This window comes from Hypanus sabinus, unplaced genomic scaffold (assembly GCF_030144855.1).
Source record: "Hypanus sabinus isolate sHypSab1 unplaced genomic scaffold, sHypSab1.hap1 H_2, whole genome shotgun sequence".
NCBI classification, from domain to species: Eukaryota; Metazoa; Chordata; class Chondrichthyes; order Myliobatiformes; family Dasyatidae; genus Hypanus; species Hypanus sabinus.
Genome location: NW_026779043.1, coordinates 1,311,948 through 1,319,710, shown reverse-complemented (window position 1 = coordinate 1,319,710; position 7,763 = coordinate 1,311,948).

The window sequence follows — 7,763 nt, the reverse complement described above, 5'->3', positions numbered from 1 at the left end:
TCCACCAGCTTCGTCCTGCTGTCAGTCCTCTCCCGTTCACCTAGAGCTACCTCCTCTCTCTCCACTGGCTTTGTTCCACTGCTGGTCCTCTCTCATTCACCTAGAGCTCCCTCCTCTCTCTCCACCAGCTTCGTCTGACTCTCTCACCTGAAATCCCCACTGCCGACCCTCTGTCCTTCTCTTGTAGTTCCTTCCTCTGTCCACCTAGCTTTCTCTCAATCTCATTGCTCTCCCCTTCACCCGAAGCTCCCTCCTGTCTTCACTTGCTTGACAATTTGCTCTACCGTATTTCATCGGAGTTTCTGCTCCACCATCACTTATTTCCACTCTTTTCTGCAACCTTCTGTCTCTCTCCCATCAGCTTTCTTTCATTCACTTTACTGCTCCCTTCTTTCCTCAAATTTCTCCTCATTTTCTGGTGCATCTTTCCTCTGTGGTAAATTGCCTGAATCTTTCTTCTCCTGCAACAGGATTTAAGACCATAAGATATAGGAGTACAAGTAGGCCATTCAGCCCATGAGTCCGCTCCACCATTCTATCATGGCTGATCCAATTCTTCCAGTCATTGCCACTCCCCTGCCTTCTCCTCATACCCTTTAATGCCCTGGTTAATCAAGAACCTGTCCATCTCTGCCTTAAATGCACCCAGTGACTTGGCCTCCACAGCCCCTCATGGCAACAAGTTCCACAGATTTACCACGAATGATCTTTATCATCATTATACATAGATACAATGAAACTCTGTTTGGCTTCCTTTCAGGCAATTAAATAAAGAGGTAGATAAAAACAAGACAGTAATAGTAAAACAGTATTAAATAGATAAGTAGCAGAAAATAAGTTGCAGCAGCACCAGAATTTCTCTACATCTCTGTTCTAAGTGGACGTCCTTCAATCTTGAAGTCGTGCCCTCTTGTCCTAGACTCCTCCATCATGGGAAATAACTTTGCCATATCTAATCTGTTCAGGCCTTTTAACGTTTCTTCCTTTCCTACTCAGTAGCATAGCCGTAGAGCTGCTGCAGTGGCCCAGACTGATTTATCGTACCTACACTGAGTCATACAGTGAGATGCACCACCTGCACCAACAACCAGCATAGTGCGAAGGATGTGCGGGGGAAGGGGGGACAGCCCACAAGTGGTGCCACCATTTCTGCCAGCGCAGCATGTCCACAATGTTCAGCAAAACAACATGAGCAGCAACAGCAAAGCAAGCCCCTTTCCCACTCACCCAGCCAGACAGGTCTCCAAACCATGCTGTCCTTGTCTCCAGGTTTGATCCTGCCTGCCTCTTCTCCTCGTAACTGCATTGTTTTCCCCCGGGTACTCACATTTCTTCCACACCTCAAAGAATTAGCGTTAGCTGGTTAATTGGTTCATGTTCAGGTGTGTGGTGGATCTGGAACGTTGGTATGGGTGAATAAAATGGGATCAGTGGTGGTGCTCTTTCCTCTGCAGTGAGTCGCAGGGCTAAAGGACCCTGCTTTCATGAAATATCTCTCCACGAATTACTTGGCTTCAATTAGAATAAAGACAATAGGTCACCCCGTTCTGATGAACAACTTATTCAACCCCCATGTGATGACTATACACAGAAGGCATAGACACTATAGCAAGTTCCCAATACATTCGGATTGGCTGCAAAATCAGAATTCAGCAATAATAGTTTGTGTATTTTTTTTAAAAAATTGCTCTACAAATGCCATTGAATAAATACATAAGTAAGCTTAATGTGGTTTAAAACAACTTACGTTTGTGGCAGAGGGCTAATATTTTATAGTCAATGTTATACTGGGTCCTGGAGATGGGCAGTTTTATGAACCTGAAATAAAAAGACATGAAGTCCATTAATTGACTAGGTCATCATTACAATTTCAGCTGTCTGTCCGGGAAGGAAATCTGACATGCTTATTCATTGCAGTCGGCCCTCTGTATCCACGGGTTCTGCACCCACGGACTCAACCAACCGCGGATCGAAAATATTCAGAAAAAAAATTCCAGTAAGTTCCAAAAAACGAAACTTGAATTTGCCGTGTGCCGAACACTACATTTAATCCACCTGAATTAAGTGATGTGTAGGCATACCCTGCTATAGCTTTCTGCCATTTCACAGATTCTCAGTCTCTCTCCAGCACTCATTGCTTGAGCGTTGTTCGCCTCGCATCTCATTCGCTCGCTACTTAGCCTCAATGAGCACTGCTGTGCGGAGGTTGAGGAGAGCAAGAGGAAGGGGTTTATAAGGTATGGCTGGCTTGCTATGTAAAACACTACAGCCTCAAGAACTTAAAGATCATGGGAGAATCGGCATCGACTGATGCCGAGGCAGCATCAGCATTCCCAGAAGAACACAGACTTCTTTTTCTTGTCATTATTCCCTAAACAATACAGTATAACAATTATTTACATAGCATTTACATTGTATTAGGTATTATAAGTAATCTAGAGATGATTTGAAGTATACGGGAGGATGTGTGTAGGTTATATGCAAATACTATGCCATTTTATGTAAGGGACTTGAGCATCTGTGGATTTTGGTATCCACGGGGATTCCTAGAACCAATCCTGGATACCAAGGGACAACTATATTTATTCATTGAAGATAAGGGCTGACATCCTTACCTGCTCTGACATGATACAACTCTTTTGGAACTGGCTGTGCTCTTACCTGTTCATGATCTTGTGCCTCATTCAACACACTGGGAGATGTGCATTAAATGCCATGGACGCCTGTGGATGCCAAGTCATGGGGCATATTTAAAGCAGAGGTTGACAGTTTCTTGATTAGCAAGGGTGTCAAAGACCACAGGGAGAAGGTAAAACATAGAAACATAGAAGGTGCAAGAATGAGATTGATAGGGATAATAATTCAGCCCTGATAGCAGAGTCAATGGGCCAAATGGCCCAACTCTGCTCCTATGTCTTATGGTTATATTTGTTCATAGTTACACCTACATGCTGTGATTGTTGGAGTATTAGAAACATCTCAGTAGCAGCTGTGTGCCCACTGGAAGTGTATGAATTGATACTCCTTGCCATTGTGTGACTGTTTAAATAACATTTTATGGGGCTCTGGAGGAAAGGCATCAAGAAACGACTGCACCGCCCTACTACAAAAACACTTCCCAGCCATAAACATCTCCTACTGACAGGCCTGGATAAAGTAAAGGGGATTCTGCTGTTCTATTTTTATTGTGACAGGAGTGAGTGATCCCTTATCATTTCTTGGGTATGTTTCCTTTGTCGGGTAATGGAATTGGTGGGAATTCACAACAACGTTCATTTGGGAGTTCACTTTAAGAGTCTGGACTGCCGTGATGATGTAATTACGTGATGTTCTGTTACCACGCTTTTGTGTTCAGTGTATGGAGTACTATTAATGAGTTGTTACGGTTTTTTTAAACATAAAATGCCTCACGCAGTCTTATTTCTGAAAACCTACATTGGTGACCCCGATGCTTTAGGGTGATTGCAGAGTTAGGGAGCATTTTGCCAATGCTGTCACTTTGAAACTGGGAGCAAAATGTTGTCGCTTGGTCTGTACAAGCCAATTTGCTCTGTGAGAAGTCACTGTGGATGACACCCACTGTGGTAGCATCACTCAGCAATTCTATGACCGTGAGAGTGGTGATTATGCTCAAACACCCACCTGAACAGATAAGTACCAATCACTGAAAACCCTCCTTTACAGACTTTTGGACTATTGGAGTCTGAGCGCACCATACAGTCGCGCTCCTTGCCCAGCCTCGGCGACTTGAAGCTGACAGAGCTAATGGTTCACGTGCCGTCTCTCCTGGGAAATCACCATCCCTGTTCTATTTTTAAAGAACTCCTCATGCAGCAAGTGCCTGATCAAGTTCGCACAGCCCTCACTAATGCGCCCATGAAGGACCACAGGGAGCTTGTTAAAATGGCTGAGAGTCCACACTCAGCTGGGCAGAAATGCATCATTCCTCCTCCTTTCCCTGCCTCATAAAGCCCAGTCAGCAAGGCCCCCAATATAAGGATGTCTGCAGCTGTGAAACAGACAACGATGGGCCTGTGCTTGCTTTGATACAGACACTAGGAAATGTCAAATGCCTTGCAACTTTGACAGTGCCGGCACATCAGGACGTTAGAGGTGTGTGAACACTGTGGGTTCCAGCTGCCAGGGTCGTCTATTGTTCATTACAGGCTCTCCCTAAGGCCACACTGTGCTTCCAGCAATTCCTATTGAGGAGAAGGCAAAGAGCGATGACACCTCACTGGAGGCGGCCAGTGACAGCAGGACCCAGACTCTCAGGACATGATGGGTGATGGTCTGCTTCAGTGGTCAATGATACAAATGGGTTCTCATCATGGCTAAAGTGACTACTCTGCTCAGTGCAGATTTCCTGTGTGTCCAAGGACTATTAGTCAATCTTACAAACTGCTGGCTTGTGGATGTCAAGGACTTTGGTTTGTGACCCTGCTCCCCCAGAGAGTTCCCCACAATGATTTTATCAAGCGCATATGCCACTGCATGTGAGTTTACTCGATTGCTGGGTGAATTCCCAAACTTCAACAAGCCCATATTCTCCACTACAGTCACAAAACATGGGGTCAAGCACCATGTTCCACAACTGATCTGCCAGTCCATGTCTGCACATGTAGACTGGACCCAGAAATGATGACGACCACGAAGACTGAGGTTGCCAATGTGGAAAGACTTGGCATTGTACAGCAGTCGAACAGCCCCAGGCTTTGTCCCTCCACATAGTCCCTAAGCCCAGTGGTGGTTGCCACCCATTTGGCCATTACCGAAGCCATAAAAGAGGTCACTGCACCCTGATCGTTACCAGGTCGCACATATCCAAGACTTTTTGGCATATTTAACTGGAAAGTTAATTTTTTCTAAAGGTACCATCGTATCTGGTGGTCGGAGGATATTCCAAAATGGCTATGATAACCCTGTTTTCCCTCTTTGACTTTCTGAGCATGCCACATGGGCTGAAAAACGCAGCACTGACTTTCCAACAACTGATGGACTCCATTAAAAGATTTAGACTTTTTTTTAAACTAGATGACATCCAAATCCATCTCCACACAGTTTTCCAGGGCTTAATCCAAAATGGGTTGAAATTTAACCCTGCTATGTGCCAGGTTGGGTTGTAAACCATTGACCTTGGCCACTGCATCTTCACAGGTGTGAAACCCTTCCCATCAAAAGTAATCGTTGTTATGAATTTCCCAACACCCCAAACTACTAAAAAACTACAGGAGCTTTTAGGCATTGTGAATTTCTATCACCACTGCATTGAGTGAGCTGCTGTAATTATGCTGCCCTTGTAAAGTGCACAGAAAGGCAATACCCTTAATCATGCGCTTGACTGGGTCAGCAGACATGACCAGGGCATTTGATGATACCAAACAAGCTCCTTCCAGCATGACCCTGCTGGTGCACCCACTCCCCAGCACACCCATAGCCACCACTATTGACACATCAGACTATGCTGTGGGTGCTGTGCACTAACTGTTGGTCGGAGGCATGTGGCAGACTCTCGCCTTCATTAGATGGCAGGTCCACCCCCCCTGAAAGGATGTTTGACTGTGAGCTTCTCGGTCGCTATCTGGCTGTCCGCCATTTTTGTTTTCTTCTAGAAGGTCGTAATTTCACAGTGTTTGTTGACCACAAACCCCTCAGGCACTCAATGGCCAAAATATCAGACTCTTGGTCTGCAGGGCAGCAACGTTACCTGGCCTACATATCTGACTTCACAATGGATATACAGCATACCAGGACGAGAAATAATGTTGTGGCTGATTGCCTCTCACGGCCAGCCATTGAGGCCTGCAGTTGGCTGCACACTAAGGTCAAAGAAGCTGGGGTTTCTCTCCTGGGTGATGTCTCAGCCGGTTGGCCTCACCTCAAACTGGAGGCAGACTGTTTTTAGCTCCATATATGGCCAGAAAGCCTCACAGAAACTGATTGCACTAAAGTTTGTGTGACATGGTCTTAGAAAGGACATGTATGATTGGAGTGCAGCCTATCTGGAGTGCCAGCGGGCAAAAGTTAACCATCGTATCTAGGTGCCATTGGTACCTATTAAAGTCCCTGAAGCATGGTTTGACCATGGCAATGTGGGCTTTAGCAGCCCTCTTCACACATCTTCTCACCATGGTGGATCATACCACCAGGTGGCCAGAGGTTATCCCTCTAGCATCAACAATGGCTGCAGACATGGCTCAGGTGCTCATTAACTTCTGGGTTGCCCGGATTGGTACCCCATCCAAAATCTCCTCTGACCGTGGCCCCCATTTCATTTCAAATCTCTGGGCTGCGAAGGCCCAGAACCTTGGCATTAGGCTACATCACACCATGACGTATCACCCGCAGTCCAATGGCCTACATGAACGGTTTCACCTCTCCTGAAAGGCTGCACTGAGGTCTTCCCTGACTGATGAGTGTCGGCACGATCATCTCCTGTGGGTCCTACTGGGGCTCAGAGCAGCTCCAAAAGAGGATCTGCAGTTGTCCATGGCAGCGTTGGTATACGGGCAGCCGTTATGGGTGGCAGGTGATTTTATTCCTGACACCACCACTGCTTGTTTCTCCGAACAGCATTCCACCTCCTCAGTGAATTCAATTCCTTTGCACCTATTCCTACCTCCCATCACGATGAACAGCTCTGTTGGGTTCCTACATTCCAACTTGTTTGTTTTCATCCCTCACGTCACTCAACAATGTCCCCTTAGCATCTTAGAATGGAGAGGCGAGACTTCTATCACATATAAGAGGCGTAAACCTGAATGTATTTCAGTAGATCACCTTAAAGCGTTCTGCTGCCATGCTCCTGGTGTCACAACACAACCATGAGCATGTCAATGTACCTCTGGCTGAGCCAGAGACACCTGCAGTTCCTCCACCATCAAGGACCTGAGCCAGGCATCTAGTCTGAGGGCCAAACAGGCTCACAATGCCAATTTTAGTAAGTTCTAGGGTGGGGGGGGGGTGCCTGTGTAGGGCGATATAATTGGTAAAAACGTAGATAATTCATAACCACCGACATTGAGTTGGAAGTTCACTTTAATAGGCTGGTTTGACGTGATGACTTAATTCTACGAATTTCGGTTACCGTGCTTTGGTGTTCAGTGTTTGCAGTACAATAAATGAGTTGTTATGGTTTTTCTTAACCATAAAACGCCTCACACCATTTTATTTGTGATCAAAGTTCCCTCCAATTTGTAATGACCAGTGTGTACAAAAATCTTGTGCTGTGCAATTTTTTGCCCAGTGACAACATGTGCATACTGAATAATTCCTTCAATAAAAACAGGAGACATAAGCCAGTTCCAAAATCTGCAGACAAATCATTGCATACTCCACATTTTCAACACCATCTGTATCAGAAACCGGAAAAGGAAATGTGATTGTGTATGATTGTGAAATACACTTAACATGCCAACAAGGAGGAGGGTGACAACCTTTTGTGTTCAGTTTAAGTTACTTTGTGTGCTAGTAGCAAAAGATGTGTGCATGCACATCTTAGAGGGAACATTGTTTGTGAGCACCCATACCTTTATGCCAGCTTTTCTTCACTTCATTTTGTTGGCAAGCTTCTCCTTGCTACTCTTCCTTGCTTATGGCTGTGCTGGCCTACTCTTCATGCTGTCAGTGATTTGAGCTCATCACTTTCAAAACATCTGTGGCTCACGCAGGAGCACTGGTTTGTTATCCAAGACCAGGAACAGAATCAGGTTTATAATCACCCGCTTATCTTGTGAAATTTGTTGTCTTTGTAGCAGCAGTAC